This window comes from Carassius gibelio, chromosome A23, assembly GCF_023724105.1.
Source record: "Carassius gibelio isolate Cgi1373 ecotype wild population from Czech Republic chromosome A23, carGib1.2-hapl.c, whole genome shotgun sequence".
Taxonomy (NCBI): Eukaryota; Metazoa; Chordata; class Actinopteri; order Cypriniformes; family Cyprinidae; genus Carassius; species Carassius gibelio.
In genome coordinates, this window is record NC_068393.1 from 19,127,147 (window position 1) to 19,146,049 (window position 18,903).

Below are 18,903 nucleotides of genomic sequence, written 5' to 3' on the forward strand. Positions count from 1 at the left end.
ATAGAAAACCTACAATATATAACTTTACTACTGTAACAATATTAACTCAGAAGCAGAAAACCGAGCAGCCGAGGTAACTGTTAAGTCTGACTGACCTGGAGATATGCAAGTAAGTTCTGGTATCAAGCCACACCCCCTTTAGGAGGGTCGCCAGGTTTCGCCAACAAAACACACAATTCTTCTCCAAACTAAACTAACCGGGTTCCTGGGGTAAAATCTGTTTTAATACAGCCTATGGGTAAAATACGCGGGGTTTCCCCGGTAAAATGCGTTTTCCAGGGACGAAATATCTCGTTATTGGGATCGTTTCAACCGGCGGACATGAAAAATAACCCGCTCCAACAGTGTATAAAGTAGCCTAAATCTGGACAAAACGGAGGACCTGGCAACACTGTCTTTCCATAAAGCTTCTGGAAAGTGGTTGCACTTTACCCAAATGTTAATTTTCAGAAGGTATGGACAGTGCAAACAAATTCTTGTCAGATAAAAATAATAAAAATGTGATCAAATTCATTTTTTAAATAATTCATCATTATTGTCCACGCAACAAGAATTTAAGTAAATTAATCCAAAATCTTTCTCCATTCTGCTCTTTTTGCCAAGAAGAGGAAGAATCTCTCTCAAATTTTTATTCTATTTCTGTCCTTATACTAAATAATTCTGGATTCAAATTTCAGTATCTTGATTGTATTCTTTCGTCTATGTAACATTTCTGTAGTTAAGGTTTTCTCTCATTCAGTAGTTTCTGGCAATAGCTTAGAGGATGCCCTGATCTTTATTTGCATGATGGGAAAACAACACATATACACAAAGCATTATGCCTTAACTTTAAACCTTATTGTAAAATATTCACTTCTGATTTACCTTTCCTTCACTCACCACTTCACAGTATCTCCTACAATAAAAAAAAACCTTTAAAAACATCCATAGAAACAAAAATTTTTTTGAGTGTAAAGTTATTGTATGGTCGTATGACTGTATGTTATTTATCTCACTAAATTATAGTATTTATAGTATTTCCGGCGCATGCGCAGTACGTGCGAGTTAAAGCAAAACCACAGCCTGTATATATCTGATGCCAGACTCTTGTAGAAGACGGAAATGCCTTTATTGCGGAATTGCTCACACCAACCGACTTCTGTCTTTGAGCAGTTTGTGTTAAGATATACAAAAATAATTGCACTGTTTATCAGGTTTTCCTGGTTATGATATTCCTGTGAGCATTTTCATAACTTATCAAACTGATATTCTATATTGTATACGGTTTCTAAATCCTTTTTAAATAAATAAATACATAAAGTTACTCAGAGATCCTTAGGGAAGACAAAATATTTGTCAAAACGATCATAAAAATATTACAGCTTACACTGACTCACTGTTTTACCAGAATCAATCCTAAACAACCAAAATGTATTCATTCTCAAGATTTAATCCCTTTTCTTCTAACATAATGCCAATTTGTTGTTCTTTGTATGAAAATAAAATAGTTTAACTTTGGCCTGCCTCATATTTTTATTATTAACCTAGATGATATTTTTATTATCAATCAATATTTATCTTGTATGCTAAAGAAGCTAACACAGATCCAATATCTCAGATGGTAAAAGTTTATACTTACCTTAAACTGCGAAGTTACCATTCGTAGTGCAACTGAAGGGAGATCTGAGTCACTGCCTGGTAACAATCCGGTTGTAACCGGTCTTGAGTTGGTTGCAGGCGCATTTTGATTCGCTGCTCACACTCACTGCATGATTTGACTGTTGGTAGGGAAAGATGTGTGTAGCACCCGGATGCAGTGCGTGGCGCACTAGTGAATTTTGTTGTTTCGTGTTTAAACGTAAAACAGTTTTGATATTTTTCTTTTTTAGGTTCAGGGTAGACATTGGATTTATAGCCTTAATATTCGATCACATGTGGCATGAAACGCCCTTTATTTTATTTTTATTTTTTATTATTTTTTTTCTTAAATGAAAAATGTCACGTTAACGAATACCAAGTTGACTAAATAATCAACCAAACAAGTACACAAGAGCAGAAAATCATACATTAACAATCTTGACAAACAAACTTGAAGATCCGTGAATGGAAATATATAGAGATTTTTGCATTCCCATTTGCTCAAATAGCAAAAGAAGGACTCCACGATAGTGATTTCATGACTTTCAGTAAAATGAAAAAAACCGAGAAAGACTCCATTGTAAACAAATACGTCTTAAAGAGACTTTGTTGTAAAGTCAAAGGACAAGCTAGAAAAAAATGGCCATCTGTTAAAAATTCAAAAGTCTATTGCGGGCACAATAATACAACCAAAAATAAACGATAACTTATGTGTTCTCTTTTAATCTGAAATTATGATAAATAATTTGATTTGGCACGCTCAAACTAATTAATAAATCTGTGAAATATTTTTTATATGAAATACCTATGATGGAGTCTGAAGTATTTATGTTAGAAACAAAGGTCGTTTCTGTTAAGTTAGTTTTTACGATATAGTTTTCATAAATTTTCTCCTCGCGAGTTAAATGCTGGGGTTGTGTGACTTTTGCATAAAAGAGGCGTTTGATGCTTTCACTTTAGAGCTAGTTTCTTTAAAGGCAGGGTCTCTCTCAACACACACTAAATACACCCATAGGTCGACATCTAGTGGTAAAAAAAAATAGAGCAGTGTATTAATCTTTTTATTAAGTTCTAAAATATTAGCTCTAAAATATTATTTATTATATCTAAACAATAATAGCCTAATATTTGGGAAAGTGGAAATCAATTTCTCAAATGTGTGGAAACTCTGTGTTTAAGCTTTAAATGTGACTTATTAAATAAAAAATACATTCTAAAAATTTATATAAATTAAAAGCATAATGTCATGATTTCAAATATTGATTAAAGAATGTGAACAAATTAATAAACAAAAATTCTTTAGCTGCAAGTGTAACTGATTTCATGGTCACTTCCCGGTGAAACTATTACATGTTCTCTGTCCCTTTGCACTTTTGTTTAGTCCAGTTTCCTGTTTCTTCTGTAGTTCTTTTGGCTCCATACTATAATTTAAAAAGAAAAGGAAGATAAACCAAGGAATCTCCAGAACATAACTGAGAACACTGATACGAGACTTGACTAAAAACAGGAAACATATGAACACCTTGTAATAACGAGACACACCTACACAATCTGAGTAATGAGAGGAGGTTAAATAACTTCAAAAAGACCACAGAAGAGACGGGAAGCAGGAGCAAAGTAGAGTCAATCTAGAAATGCTCCTTTGCTTAAAGGTACAGGTTGTATTACCTGCCACGAGAGGGCGCACTACCTAAACAATAACAATCGCGTGGCGTGATGACGTTAAGGAGGAGCGTGGAATGATGGGATTTGTTGTCTTCTACCCAACCGCTGACAACCATCAATCAGACGGAAAGATAAGTCATGGATTTAACGGATGAGTTAAAGTTTTATAAATGTTGTGTTTGATGTCATAATATTATTATATTGAATTAGACCCGAATAATGGAATGTTTACAACGAAATGTTTAGTCAGATGTTAGAATATTTGTCGATGGTGTGAAAACACAGCACGGTTTCAAGTGTTCAAATCAATAATAATAAATGTTATTTTGAATTTACCAATATCATTTGCAATAATGATTGATTTATATTTCTGTAAATAAAAACTTTATTTATTTACATGGTTTAACGTGTCCGGTGAAATAAGGCAGTGTAAATAAAGCAGCAAATAACCAAATGCAATAACACTGCACCTACATAAAACTTTAGTCATTCAAACACAAAAATTTAGCATACATAGCAAACGCGAGTTCAACGATTTGCGAGAGTAGATTACATACAAAGTCAATGGAAAGACGTGATCAGACTATACTATGCCCCTCACTTCTAAAGGGGGCAGCTTTAGAGGAGGTTAGATCGCGAATGGGGAATGATCCAAAACACCCATGTGACATTTTTGAATATCTGAGAGCAGCTTTCAGAGAAAAGCGCAATGTATCTCAGCTATTGAAAACCTTCTATAGCTGTAAACGAATAGAAGGGAAGGAATATTCCTGCCTACTCCCATGCACTGTCACAGATTCTGAACTCTATTCAGAAACAATCAACAAAGGCAATGGCAAACGAAAGTATGGCAATTCGAGACTATTGAGGGCATTAGAGGCTAGCCTTAGGAGAGACCTTTGCCAGAGTCAACACTTATTGAAGTGAGAGATGGGGCTCTCATGTGGTTTTTGGAAGATCCCAAGCCACATGTCCCAAAGATAATCAGCAATCAAACTGTTGTGTCTGAGACTGTTGAAGCATTCTGTGCTGCTATTGAACCTGAAACAAAAACAGTTAGTCTTTTATATATATATATATATATATATATATATATATATATATATATATATATATATATATATATATAGTTGGTTTGAATATATTTGATAAGGCTTTTCATCTCCTTTTCCATCTCCTTAATTCCTTTTGCATTTGTCTAATCCGATTCTGCTCACATGTGATTGGAGATGAGTAGCCTATTGTTTCCACTTTGATTTTAGTAAATTTACTTCTGTTTTTACTTTTTAGATAAAAGAGTAGTTTCAGTTTAATATGTTGCAGGCTCCTTTATTGATAATAAATAGTTGTTTTTGAAGCTTCGGGTGCTTATTTGTCTCATGAGATTTGGCAACAGTGTCTGGATGGTGTTCTGAAACGTGTGGGGTTGCAGGTCTGCAGCTGGGTATTGTTGTCACTTCCTGATGAAACTCATAGAACAAAAGATCTTCAGCGAATGATGATCAAATGAGCTTGAGCTCCAGGTGCTTCATCGAGATAAACAACATCACTTATGTCAATATCTGATACCTGTTCTAAATGGCCATCAGCACGTGGATTTTCATCCTGTTTTTCACTAGTGTGAAAGGTAAGACGTTTCAGATGTAGTATTTTTTGTTCAGTTCTTTTAGTGAATGTGGTCACCATGTAAAACGGAGAAATGCTCAACTATCATGAGCTGTACAAACACAGTGAAGGATTTTTAAACTGCGATAAATTTGTCTAACATGAAATTGTTACCAACATCTCGGAACAATTTATTGTAAATGTGAAATTTGCCACATTGAAGAGAGTAAAGAATGTTTCAAATGTCTGTATATTTTTAAGTAAATAAGCAGATGAAAATGCTTCTTTCTTTTTCTATAGCTGTAGTCAGGGCCGTAGCTGGGCTTTGCGAGGCCCTGGTGAATGTTGTACAGTGGGCCCTGTTTGAAATGGTTTAATTTGTATGTTCGTTTATTTTTATTTATTTGTGCTATTTACACAATGTTTAAGCTTTTTTTAAGTTTGTAGGTGTCAAGGTACACAAACCGAATAATTAAATGTAAAATAGCAAAGGATAGTCTTCAATGTAAAAATGAAATATACAATCAAACCTACATTTATTCAGACACCTTAAGCATTTCTCACATTACAGTTTATTTGCTATCGCTTGTAAAATGGTTATAAAATATGACAAGAACTTAGAGTTAAACTGTGTCAGAACTTTATAATGTCATAACTTTGATAGAAATGTATGTAATGGAATACAATCAACCAAAACTACAGACAACTGTTATGACAATATTTATACAAGTATCAATACTTTGTTGACCAAATACCATGTAATGAATAAATATATTCATATATGTCTGAATCATTTTTGGTTTGACCGTTAAAATTACAAAGTAATTCAGTCAAGAGCAGTGAGTGATTTTCATTTTCATTTTCTTGGATTAACATTACAGCAGCCAGTCGCTAAATTAGGCGCGGTCACTTTAAGAGACGAAGAACGCATCCAATATAATACACATCCCATTTTTTTCTTCAACGGTTTACTTTCACTTAAGAAATAACTGACAGTTTTTTTCGAGCATAATTTTCAAGGTGGATATTTTGACATATTTAGCATGTATTTGTCGGCACAAGAGCAAAAATAAGCAGATTCGGTGTTCAATTGTTTTGAGACGCCTTTCTCTGCGTGAGCCCAGAACACAGCGAGTACTGAATTGGGCTCTTTCTCGATCTCTCTCGTGCGCACCGATAACAGCGCGCGAGTAACGAGCTACTCTGTTAAGTTTTTTCGCATCTTGTGTTTGGATGCTTTTATGTTTAAATCGACAAGCGGTAAGGCTTAAAAACACGTGAAAAAGATAAGCTTTCGTGATGATGCCCCCTCAGCCGTCACCACCTTTCACCTCACAAGCGACGGCCCTGGCTGTAGTTGTCACATTTTTTTAACCCAAATCAAACCTGTTTTCAGTGTGTGGACAGGCTGATGCACCTAAAAGTGTTCGAGTGATGGAGGGAGATGTCCTGCGTTTACATCCAGGAGTTCCTGAACTGAAGGAAGATGTTCAAATACTGTGGTCTTATGAGCGTGGCAATCTTAGCCATCGTATCGCTCAGAAATATCAAGGGAAACTTTATACCCATTATGATCAGAAATTCAGTGGCAGAGTACAGCTGGACCAAAAGACTGGAGTGCTAACCATCTCAAACATCAGGACCAATGAATCTGGACCGTTTGAAGCATTACTTGTTATTAACAGACAGATCTCGAAACAAAAGTTCAGCGTTGATGTATATGGTAAGTTTCAGCAGTAATGAATACTAATATATGTAAAAACTATTAGGCAACATTGGCCAATAAAATATGTGTTTCCTTTTATCCTCTATCAGCGGTCTCATCGGTCACTGTGCAACAGTCTACAGGTGAGCATTTCATTATTCACTGAGCTCATAAATATAGATTATTAGCTAATGTTTCAGACCAGGATGAGAGGGGTACAGATTAGGGCTGGGACAACGCGTCGAGGTCATCGATGACGTCAACGCAAAAAATACGTAGACGCAAAATAAGCGCATCGATTCGTCGACCTGTTTTTATTGCTCTAAAAAACGTTTGCAAAACGTTTACCTTATGTGTGCTGAATATACGCGATGGCCGGATCAACATTCTGTCCAACGTTATATAACCTATCCAGGGGTTTTCTGCATTGATATTTTTTTTTGGTGGCTGTCAAAGCCTTATTTAGAATAGAATGACTGCTGCGCCTGACAGGGCGCGTACGAGAGAGAGCCCCGGCTGTGAGCGCGCACTCACAGTCTTCAAACTACATGAGCGCTGTCTTGCGCTCTCTCTCTCTCGTGCATATTAACCAACATAATTAGTGACGATTGAGAGTGAGGAGTTGTCGTCATAGCACAAAGCCCCTCCCTCGATATCACGGTCTCCGCCATGTTGGAAGGATACCGGCGGCGAAACAGGATTAATTACATGTGTTGTTAAGAGGAGGTTCTCGCAATTCTGCATTGTTTTACCATGCCTGGAAGTTACTGCTGCATTAAAAACTGTTCCAGTACCTCTCACGATACAAATGGAAAACATAGGAACAATGGAATACAGTTTTTTTTAAGGTTACACCAAGCGCAAAACAGCGCTATTTGGAGACGCTCTCAAGCGTCACAGAGACCTGGAGCATTTACCTCCACGCACACATATGGACATTAATGGGAATTATATATTTTTTGGTTTAAGTTACTACACAATGCAGGAGTTTAAAAGCTACAAGTCTTTGGAAAGTTGCGAGGCTTTCTACTGTGGCTGGGTCCATCTACAGCAGGTGAAGAAAACAGTGTTGTACTGGCCAAAGTAAGTTTATTCACATGCGTTTTAGTGTATTGTAATTACATTGCATTTAGAATTAACTGCGACTGAACACTAGATTGTAACGAGATGTTCAATGTATACGAAAGTTTCCAACATGTTTTGATGTAGGCTAAAGCTGTGTATGTTTAGTTAGAATTTGATTTTAACCCAATGACACATACTGTACCAGGTTTTTTTTGTTGGGGGCTGCAAAGTGGACAAACCAGTTCTGGGTTAGCTAGGGTAGTTAAATGTGTGATTGCAAGATGTAAATGTCCGGGTTAGATTAAAGCCATTAACGGCGTGAATGCAAAGTGACTTACATTGTAAACAATATAATTCCCAATGTCCATATGTGTGCACTGAGGTAAATTGTTCAGGTCTCTGTGCCGCCGACAAAATAAATGCGCAAAAATGAAAGCGCTCTGAAATGTTTAGTCGCGCCTCTGTGAAGTTCTGAAGGCATTGCCTCTGGCAACCGATAGCTTATCCTGCCATCAGGGCCGACCGGCTCAGACCCCTCCCAAATCAACCCAAATCGGCACGTGACTCCTCAATCTCAATAAAAAAAGGAGCGGAACGCCAAAGTTTCACGCCAAGTTTCACATTCAGAGATTTTCTTTTTTCTCCATGGCAGGCTGCTGGCTCCCACTGTTATTTATTTTATTTTATTTTTTTGGAAAAGCACTCTCTGTATTAGATTAAAGCCCTCAAGTTTACATTGGTTACTGTATTATTTCAATTGCTCTAAACAAGTATTTTGGGTGACCTTTTTTTATTGAATGCTAGACATCAAGTTGTTGTTATTTTCATCTGAAAGAATAACTTTTTTTCAGTAAGCTAGGCCCTATGTGTTCAGTAAGCTTCTTTCAGTAGGCTATATGTTTTCAAGGTTTCAAGGTTTTATTGAATGCTATCTCTTTACAAGTGCAAAGTAATGCATTCTTAGTCAGTCTTTTATTTTGTAATTTTAAGAGCAAATAAACATATATTGCAATGTTAAGGAATTCATGTTTTTTTCATTCAGATATATAAATCAACATGAATTGTTAGTAGTCCATTAATTGGGAGATAATCGAAATCGAATCGGTCTGAAAAAATTAATCGTTAGATTTATCGATGCATCGAAAAAATAATCGCTAGATTAATCGTTTAAAAAATAATCATTTATCCCAGCCCTAGTACAGATACATTTAGTGGTCCTGCTGTCTCCAGTCCATCAAAACCATCTGGAGACTCATAGCACATTGCTATTGAATGGATAGACGGAAGCCTTGCAAACTGATAAACAGACAGATACATTTACCGATTTGAGGCCATAAGTTACTTTTCCTTTGAACTTTCTACCAGGTACATCACATGCAAGCAACACCAGCTGCACCCATCCAACCAACAAAGGTACATATCTATATATATATATATAAAAGGTAACACCGGAAATAGCTTCCTGCCACAGTATCCTCTGTGCAGCTTCTGTCTCTAAAACAATAAAGGGGTCGTATGATGCGATTTCAAGTTTTCCTTTCTCTTTGGAGTGTTACAATCTCTTGGTGCATAAAGAAGATCTGTGAAGTTACAAAGACTAAAGTCCCAAACCCAAATAGATATTCTTTATAAAATTTAAGACTTGTCCACATCCCCCTGAAATGTCTAGTAAATTTTTTTTATTTAAAAAATTTGCCAATGACGATACAAGCTGGGTTTTTAAGCAGTGTTGAGTAGGGCTTGTTGTTTGTCATTTCTCTGATCACAAATGCACACGTGGTTTTATGTTTACGTGGCATGATACGCAACGTGTAAAACACAGTAAAAGTCATTATGATCAGTAAATATGTACCTGCATGCAATAAATGCCTTGTTTGTAATGGATTTTACTGGTTTTGTCTCGGGGCATGGCATCACAGTATGTTAAGGGGCGTAACATTTATGTCACACGCTTGAGGTATTCAGCCAAATCACAATGCACTGGATAGCTGGCCAATCAGAGCACACCTCACTTTTCAGAGCGATGAGTTTTGTAAAAATTTACTCTTTCAGAAGCCTGGGCATAGAAGAAAAACTGTACATAATGTGGAAAATAATGTGTTTTTTGAACCATAAACCACATAAACACTGTACATTACACCAAATACACAAAATAATGTCCTTTTTAGCAACATTATATAATCCCTCTAACTGAGACATGGTGTTTATGAATAAAGTTCATTGCAAAAATTTCCAGTCCAAAAATGTAATCCCAAATAAAATAAATACGACCTCATGTTATGTAAATCACGTTTACACACTGCCTCCGAAATATTCGTCCATCATAAAAAATTCAGATTGGGTTATATTTTTTCAGTTTTTCACATTTGGAGCAAGCATTTTGAGAGATGCTTGAAGACTCGATTTAGTGCCGTTTTGCAGGTTTTGTGCCAAGGTTTCTGTGCATGCCGAATTTTTAGGATTTCGAATACGAAAAAACGCATATGAAAATTTTGTAGGCTACCAAGTGTGCAGAGACCATAAATATAATCTCTTTCAGATTGTCTGGATCACTGTGGCATCTCTGAGGCTCTGGTTCGTCTGGTTCTGTCTGGTCTGGTGGGAATTGCTGCTGTTGGATTTCTTATTGAACATCTGATATTCTGCTCATCTCAGAGAAGAGCTGCTGCTTCTGTGTGAAGATACTTTCATGAATGTCACAAAATGCATTTGCTTTGACATTGAAGTGAGTTTACGGGAAGTAAATGCCAATGATAACACTGCCCTGCATCATATTAGCTGAATGAAATCCAGTGCATAGTTTTTTTACTAATTTCAGGCTGCTGATTACAAAAGTAGCAGCTGTTTTTCTCAAACATATCACACTTGTATATGCATTTGCTTTTAACAACCATTTGCAGCAACAACTAGGATTTAGTCTTGTATTCTCCCTTAATCAGCCGAAAAATTGACAAAAAGGCACGATTCCTGTCTTTATCTGAGTCAGATTACAACTATTTATTCAATTCTCAGCTCATTTTCATATGTACGAATGATTCTGAAGATATTTCAACTTTATATTATATAAAGAAATAAAATGAAATGAAATTTATCTGGAATAAAAATGAGTTCTTTGTTTGCAGCCAAATGCCTTCTCTTTAGAGGAACAGTAGGCTAGATGATATCCCTCGTCCAAGTTTATATTCAACCTCATTGCCTAAAACAGTGCAGTATGGACTTTCCTCAATCTCATCTGTTCGGATTTTTTCAGGCCCTCCTGAAACTTTGCTGCATGTAAGTTAGGGTATGGGCCTGTTTTTTCCTATTAGCAGCACGTGAAACAGAAACTTCCATTTAATCACTAAAAAGCTGTCATTCACTTCAATTTATCGCAATCTCATGATGTTCTTTTATAATCAGCGAAGCTCTCTGAACTGCAAATAATATCTTATTTACATCATGTCTGGCCACTGTTGGCCAAATAGGTGCCCTAAGCAGAATACTAATGTTGTGCCCTCACGAAAAGTAGTATACTTCAAGTTTATTTTACTAAGTATACTTAAGTAATGTTCAAGTATATTTTTAAGTATACTTTATGTAGCAAGTAGGGATCAACCGATATGGTTTTTTTTTTCCATCAGCCTTAGCCAATGACCGATACGGGCTGCCAATTTTCTTGAGCCGATATTTGGAGCTGATACATCTTTTTCCCACTCAATTTACATCATAAAAATAATGTAATTTAAGACTACCATGTTATTTATTTATTTTAATGTTGGCGGCATAACCTCAGAATCTTCCGACTGAGCTGACAGTACAGCAGATCCGAGCAGTGAACACGGCGACCTACGGCATGTCTCGATCCCGTCTCTCAGGGAACCAAGGTTACGACAGTAAGCTGTACATGTGGAAAGTGCAGTTTGATAACAACATCGCATGTTGTTTACTTGATGTGCTTACGCACCGATAGCTAAGTTAACAACACAGAGATATTTGAAGCAGTTTTACTCACCGCCTGCGGTTTCAACACACGATTGTGACCCTCTTCCGGGAGAAGTGCCCTTAGGACCAATATAAGGAAATTCCGCTCCATCTAACGTCACACAGACCCATACTCAAAAAAACTTTCCGAAACTAGTGACAAACCGGAAGAAGTATTTTTGTTCCATTCTTCAAATGTTCAACTTAATTTTTGAAACTTTGTCCATGTTTAGCATGGGAATCCAACTCTTTAACAGTGTAAAAAACTCAGTATGCATGAAATAGCATTTCCCCCCTTTAAAAATCATGTCTGACGACAGATGTCTGAGAGAGACGCAGCCCCATTGCTATACAAATGTGACACAGTCCTGTCAAATCACATACAAGCGTATAGCAAAACAGTGCAAAAACCATTAGAAAGGAAATGCCGGGCACATAGGGAACGACCGTATGAGGCGTTACAGTCTGAACCTCTCCCTACAGGATCTGGTCGAAACCACCAGTGCCGTCAAACGGCTAGTGGTTGCAGGAAGAACCATGGGTCGTACTCACCGACAGGACCTTTAAGGCTAATGACTGCACGTCCAAGTTGTAGAATCTGGCGAAGGTATTCTGTGAAGACCATCCAGTTGCCATACAAATATCTTTGATAGAAACTCACTTAGTCCATGCCCACGAGGAGGCGACAGCCCTCGTCGAATGGGCTTGAACACCAATAAGGGAATTCCTTACCACGGCTAGAATATGCCAAGGTAATAGCGTCGACCACCCAATGTGACAGCCGTTGTTTAGAGACAGGCTGTCCTCTGGCGCTGCCTCCGAAGAATACAAACAGCTGCTCGGATTGCCGAAACGCAGCCGTGAGGTTGATATAGAGCCATAAAGCCCTTACTGGACACAACACCTGACTCTGGGTGTCGTCCAATGAAGTCTCCGATTCTGGAGAAAAGGCAGAAAGAGCCACCACATGCGCTCTAAATGGTGTCGAAAGCGATTTAGGCACATAGCCAAATTTTGCCTTGAACGTAACGTTACAATCACCTGGTCCAAACTGCATGCAGTCCGCATTCACAGAGAGCGCTTGCAAATCCCCCACATGCTTGCACGAAGCAAGGCGCGAGCAGCAGCACAGTTTTAATCGTGAGCTCCTTCAAGCCGACAGACTGAAGTGGCTTGAATGATGTGAGGGCTAGCGTTCCCAGCACCAGAGCCAGATCCCAGAATGGCATTGTAGTGGGGCGGGAGGGTTTTAGTCTTCTCGCGCCTCTCAAAAATCTGATCACTAGATCGTGTTTCCCAACTGAGTGCCCGTCAACAGCAGTGTGAAAAGCTGAGATAGCTGCAACGTAAACCTTAAGCGTGGAGGGCATACTGTCGCTGTCCATTCGTAGTTGCAGAAAATCCAGAATGTCAGACATGGGGCAGCTTCCCGGGTCCCGACCATTCGATTCACACCATTTCTCAAAGATTGTCCATTTACAGACGTGCGTCCATCGTGACCACTTTCCGCCGCATGAGCAAAGCCATCTGGACGCCGCACTGGTACAAGTCGGAGTGCTGCAGCCTGGAATTGAACTACTGGTTTCGTCTGGTCAGAGGAGAACTGGCCCCCCAACTGAGCCTGGTTTCTCCCAAGGTTTTTTTCTCCATTCTGTCACCGATGGAGTTTCGGTTCCTTGCCGCTGTCGCCTCTGGCTTGCTTAGTTGGGGTCACTTCATCTACAGCGATATCGTTGACTTGATTGCAAATTAAAACAGACACTATTTCAACTGAACAGAGATGACATCACTGAATTCAATGATGAACTGCCTTTAACTATCATTTTGCATTATTGAGACACTGTTTTCCAAATGAATGTTGTTCAGTGCTTTGGCGCAATGTATTTTGTTTAAAGCACTATATAAATAAAGGTGATTGATTGATTGATTGATTCTGCCATGTTTCAGCATGCTTAATCACCTGCGAGTGACCACAATGCGGGCACAGCCCAATTTCCACGCCCTTCTCGGTACTTGAGTTTTCAGCCATAACTGGAGTGGGCGCATATAGAGTAGACCGAGGTGACAGACCGTCGCGGCTGCCGCCATCCGCCCCAAGAGCCTCTCATATTCCTTCAGTGCTACGGGGACGGTCCAGTCTGAATACTTTCAGAGCGGACATTAAATCTTGTACGCGCTCCTGGCTCAGACGCGCCCTCATTGTTATCGAGTCCAACTGCACCCCTAGATACATGATTGTTTGGCTGGGGCGTAACACACGTTCACACACAGACCCAAACTCTCCAGGTGACATAACAAAGCACGTTTGTGGCTGTTGAGCACATCCTCTGAATTATGCCAAGATCAGCCAATCATCCAAATAGTTCAGTATGCACATTCTGCTCGCTCTCAGAGGGGAAAGTGGTGCATCCACACATTTCGTAAATGTAAGAGGTGCAAGTCCTAGCCCGAACGGCATCACCATGAACTGATACACTATGCCTTCGAACGCAAATCTCAGAAAGCGCCTGTGATGAGGGGCGATCTGGATATGAAAATATGCATCTTTCAGGTCCACCGCAACAAACCAATCTCCGGGTCGAATCTATGCCAGTATCTGCTTTAGCGTTGTCATTTTGAAAGCGCGTTTGTACAACGCATGGTTGATGGGTCTCAGGTCTAATATTGGACAGAGACCACCACCTTTCTTGGGAACGGCAAAGTTGCGGCTGTAAAACCCGCTCTCTCTCTCGCTCGGCGAGACCATTTCTATTGTGCGTTTCGCGAGGAGATTGAGAATTTCCTGCCTAAGAACCAGCTCGTTGTGAGCCGGAACTGTCAACATGACCACGCCGTTGAACTGGGGTGGTCTGCGCTGAAACTGAAGCGTGTAGCCGTTCTCTATGACGTTCCGCAACCAAACCGAAATGCCCGGAATGGATCACCATGCGCTCGCAAAAAGATACAGAGGGTGAAGCACCTCGCCCTCTGCATTCTGAACGACGCTGCTGTGTACCGGGGTCGTATTCAGAAAACTCACAAGACGAGTGGGAGCACTGTGTGTTAGGGAGGGTCGTGCTTCGCCGATCAGCGTTGAATGATTGGATGACACGCACGTGCGTGTGTGTGAGATGTGGAGAGCAAGATCTTTAAACGCCTCTGGATCCGCCCTGCCCTCGTCCAGGGATTTCAGAAGCTGTGCCTGAAAAACTTGGAGCACTGCTATCGTGTACAGAGCAGAAATTTCTTCTCCCGAGGCCACGTACGTATATCCACAGGCTTCTGCTCCGTCGACTCTTGTGAAAATTTCCGACCCACCAGCATTAGGGCGCAGCCCACGCCTTAGCGGCCTCTTCGTGCAGGTCTGAGATGAATGGGGCTTGGTTCCTCAGAGCAGCAGCTCGGCAGCCAGAGTTAAGGAACCAAGAATCCAGCTTGCTCCTAGCTGGTTCGTTGGGGGATTCCCACTCTAAGCCTAGACCACTCACGGCCTTAGTGAGAATCCGGACGAGTTCATCCTGGAATGCAGCGTGTCCCTCCACATCAGAGCGCTCCTCCGGGGAGCGGGCCCAGTCCTTCTCATACGTCGTTAGGGACAGCGCCTCGTCGAAATCGTTGTCCCCCGCCGCACCGAATGATATAATCTCCGATGCTCCAGCAGCAGGTTGAAGATTCTCCTCCAAGCACATTCGAGAGTGGGGGGGAGGTGGTGTGCGGCTGTCGTCCCACCAGTGGCTCGCTGGTGGCGGTGGGACATTGCCGAGAGAAATCACTGAGGGCGATATTCTTCCGGGCCCTAAGCACCCGCACTGAGAATTCTTTGCAGTGTGGGCAGCCTGACCCGGTGAGTGCTGCCTCCACATGGGCGAGACCCAGGGCAACAGATGCAAAACTCGTGGGTGTCCGGGGCCTCGATAGGTCCCACAATATATAGTGGCGAGGCCCCGCCCTCATTTGCCGTCTTGGCTGGCATTGGCCAGCAAGAGTTACAACTTCACTAGCATTGTGCAGTAGGATTTCAGGTAGGTTAGGAAGGAAGGAAGTCCCCAAGGCATTAACGCCATGTTGAGAGGGAACAGGAATTTATGAATGAGACTGAATTCATTTTAAACGTGTTTGAATTAATGATTCAAATGAGTAGCTTATTTTTTTAATAGACTGGAACATGTTATTCTGTGTAGTTGTCTGATATATATGTAGTCCTGATATACATTTTAAACAAAACAAAAACGATTTTGTATAAAATAGATTCTCAGTTTATTATGAATTAGAGGCCGTTCAAATATCGCGTCTAAGGGGCCATTCACATATTGCGTCTTTTGTGTGTGCAAGTTCGTTATTACAGATGAAGGTGTGCGGTATGCGCTCCACGTCCCCCCGATTGCCTCATAGACAGTAAAATCTTCCCTGCGAGCTTCTCCTCCTGTCCATACGGTAATTTCTCTACTGTGTGACAAAGAGTCGCAGGTTATGATGCAATCGTTTGCCTATTTTTTTTTAAAACTGCTTTTACGGGACCATAACGTAAGATACAAGGTAATATAGCCATTTATAAAAAAATTTTTTGTTTCTTTAGAAATAATGAAAAAATGGAGTCTTTAAACGCCTCAGGTGTAAAGTTATTCGCTGTCAAAGTGACGCCAAAATGAATGGGAGTCAATGGAATGCTAACAGCAGGTGGGGGTCCGCTAGCCAATGGCGGCGCCCAGGGCTTCTTCAATAAAATATGAAACCGAGCGAACAAACGAGCGTGTCACAACCGCATCCCTTCTTTTATGAGCATGCGTCCAAACCTCAGCCAGGTGGTCGCTGAATAAAACTCTTACAAATACTGCGGAATCACGGAACAACATCGGCCACTCTGCATTATTTAATCCTATGACCAGTGTTCGTAACAGCTGCCATATGCATACGGAGAGCCTACAACTTATTTGCAGTTCCCTAAATATAATGGCAAGAAGTTTTATAGACGAGGCATTCTTGTTTTCCATTTTGACCCACAAAATGGAACACACTTACTTAAAACTTACCAGAGCAGGCTTCCAGCACTCTGTTGTTGGGGGAGAGGCAGTGTGAACTGCAGCATCTCCGGCAACACAGAGCTGCCTGTGGATGCCTGTCTGTAAATAATGCCATAAAAAAACAATCCGCAAAGGCAGCAGATGCCGATACATGTAAAACCCTCAAAAATTGGCCGTCGATAACTAATTGAAATGTAAAATGGTCATAATACAGTATAACAGGTAGGCTTGGGATGATAGACGATGTTATCGCCCATTGCCGATGGCTGATAGACATCATGATGTTGCGCCAGCATGTACCACGTCTTTAAAATTCGAACACATTTTTTCTACGAGTGTGTGCACACTGGCAGCGAGATTCTGCGTCTGTCCATGGCACCCAGCTGGAACTCAGGACGCTGTTCAAATTCCTGCCGCGCCACAGAGCACCATCTGCATAGTTTTTTATTAAATACGCTGGAAATTGAGCTTGTGCGTATAGAATGTGCACGTCCGGTGTGTGATACCTCGAGATGTCCTAGAAGCGGCGTAGTGCTTTTTCAGTGTGCGACCACTTTTACAAAGTGGAACACGAAAGTTGTCGCGTGGCGCCCAACTCTGTCTAATTTTGTGACCGCACGTCATAAACAGAATGCGGCAGTAGTTTACTGTCAGCGATTTTTGGCGTAACGCCACGCAGCATCCAGTGTAGACAGCATCACAGATTATACTGAGTTCTATTGACTGATCGATATATAATGGTTTTCCCTTATAAGGGCACACCTCCCCCAATCCCCCCGCCGATGTCTTCATCCATCACAATGTTTCACTTTAAGACATCGTCTGATGCCAAATTTGAAGACATCTCCCAACCGTAATGACAGGTTAAATAACTTTTTCCTTATGACAGAAATAAATGAACATTTCAAAGCAGTAAAGCAACACAGAAAAAATATATTAGGTTTTACACAGATTAAAGTGAAAAAGAACTAGAAAGACCCATATCACTTTACAATAAGACCTAATTAGTTAACCATTAACTTTCACAATAAGCAATAGCTACATTTGCTACATAAGTTTTTTAATCTTTGTTAAAAAAAAGTCTTAGTTCATGTTAGCTCATTAAACAATACACTTGCAACTTTAGATTTTAACAAAATATTATTAAATATTGGAATACCAAAAATGTATGTTCAGGATAATTTTATTAGTTTTTTTTTAACTATCTTTTTTTAGTTTGTTGACTAATGAATTAACTTATGATAACTAAAGAAGCCCTATTGTAAAGTGTGAATTAACAATAAAGAATCAAAACACTTTCAAACAATATCTTGGGCATGTTGTAGTCCAGATTAAAATGGAAAAAAAAAACAAAGTTTGAAAATAAATAATCTAAATGCGCTTCTTAGGTATTTGGCACAGAACATCATATTGAATACACAGACCTGAATGGCTGATTCAACTTATTTTAACATGTTTTAGAAAGTAGTGCAGCTGCTTTATTTATGGGGGTTCCAGGGTAAGTTCTGCATTTTCTTAAGTTTAGCGCCATCTGCTGTCAGAGAGTGAATGTGCTTTCATTCAGCATGTCTCTCACATGTTCTCCCGTGTGCTTCTCATGCGTGCTTGTTTACATCAGTTCACAACATTTTTTTTTATTATTCTGGAGATTTAGAAGTGCCCATGATAACAATACCATGCATATTCATTACCATGATATATCGCATTACAATAGGCACATGTCTATTTCTGATATTGCTCCACTATTTCTCACCACAGCATTGGGGGAGTTGGTGATCCTCTGCCCATCTTGAGACACACTGTCACTCTGAGAGGCTCTTTTTATACCCAATCATGTTGCCAATTGACCTAATAATTTTGAAATTGGTCCTCCAGCTCTTCCTTATATGTATATATAACTTTTCCGGCCTCTTATTGCTACCTGTCCCAACTTTTTGGAATGTGTACCTCTCATGAAAAACAAAATGAGCCAATATTTTGCCTGACATTTCAAAATGTCTCACTTTCAATATTTGATATATCTATTTTCTATTGTGCATAAAAAATAAGTTTATGAGATTTGTAAATTATTCCATTCCATTTTTACTCACAATTTGTACAGTGTCCCAACTTTTTTGGAATCTGGTTTGTATATTCCAAGTCTTAAAGTATTTATTTTATGGTGAAATACGGTTTATTTCAATATTGATGTTGTAATACTGGTTACACAAATATAACAAATATATGACATATTACAATAATTATGACAAGTATTTATTTTGAAATATGTTGAATTTTTATTTTTAA

The 18,903-nt window shown here is 39.5% G+C and overlaps 1 protein-coding gene across 1 annotated transcript in view; it reads left to right on the forward strand.

The window, feature by feature from the left end:
* The first annotated feature begins 3,131 nt into the window (after window positions 1-3,131).
* The window catches only part of LOC127944598 (SLAM family member 5), a 155,854-nt gene continuing 140,082 nt past the window's right edge, over window positions 3,132-18,903 (forward strand). Inside the window, exon 1 of the mRNA XM_052540642.1 lies at window positions 3,132-3,185. The gene's annotated coding sequence lies outside the window, so the exon portion shown is untranslated. The remainder of the gene's footprint in view (window positions 3,186-18,903) is intronic.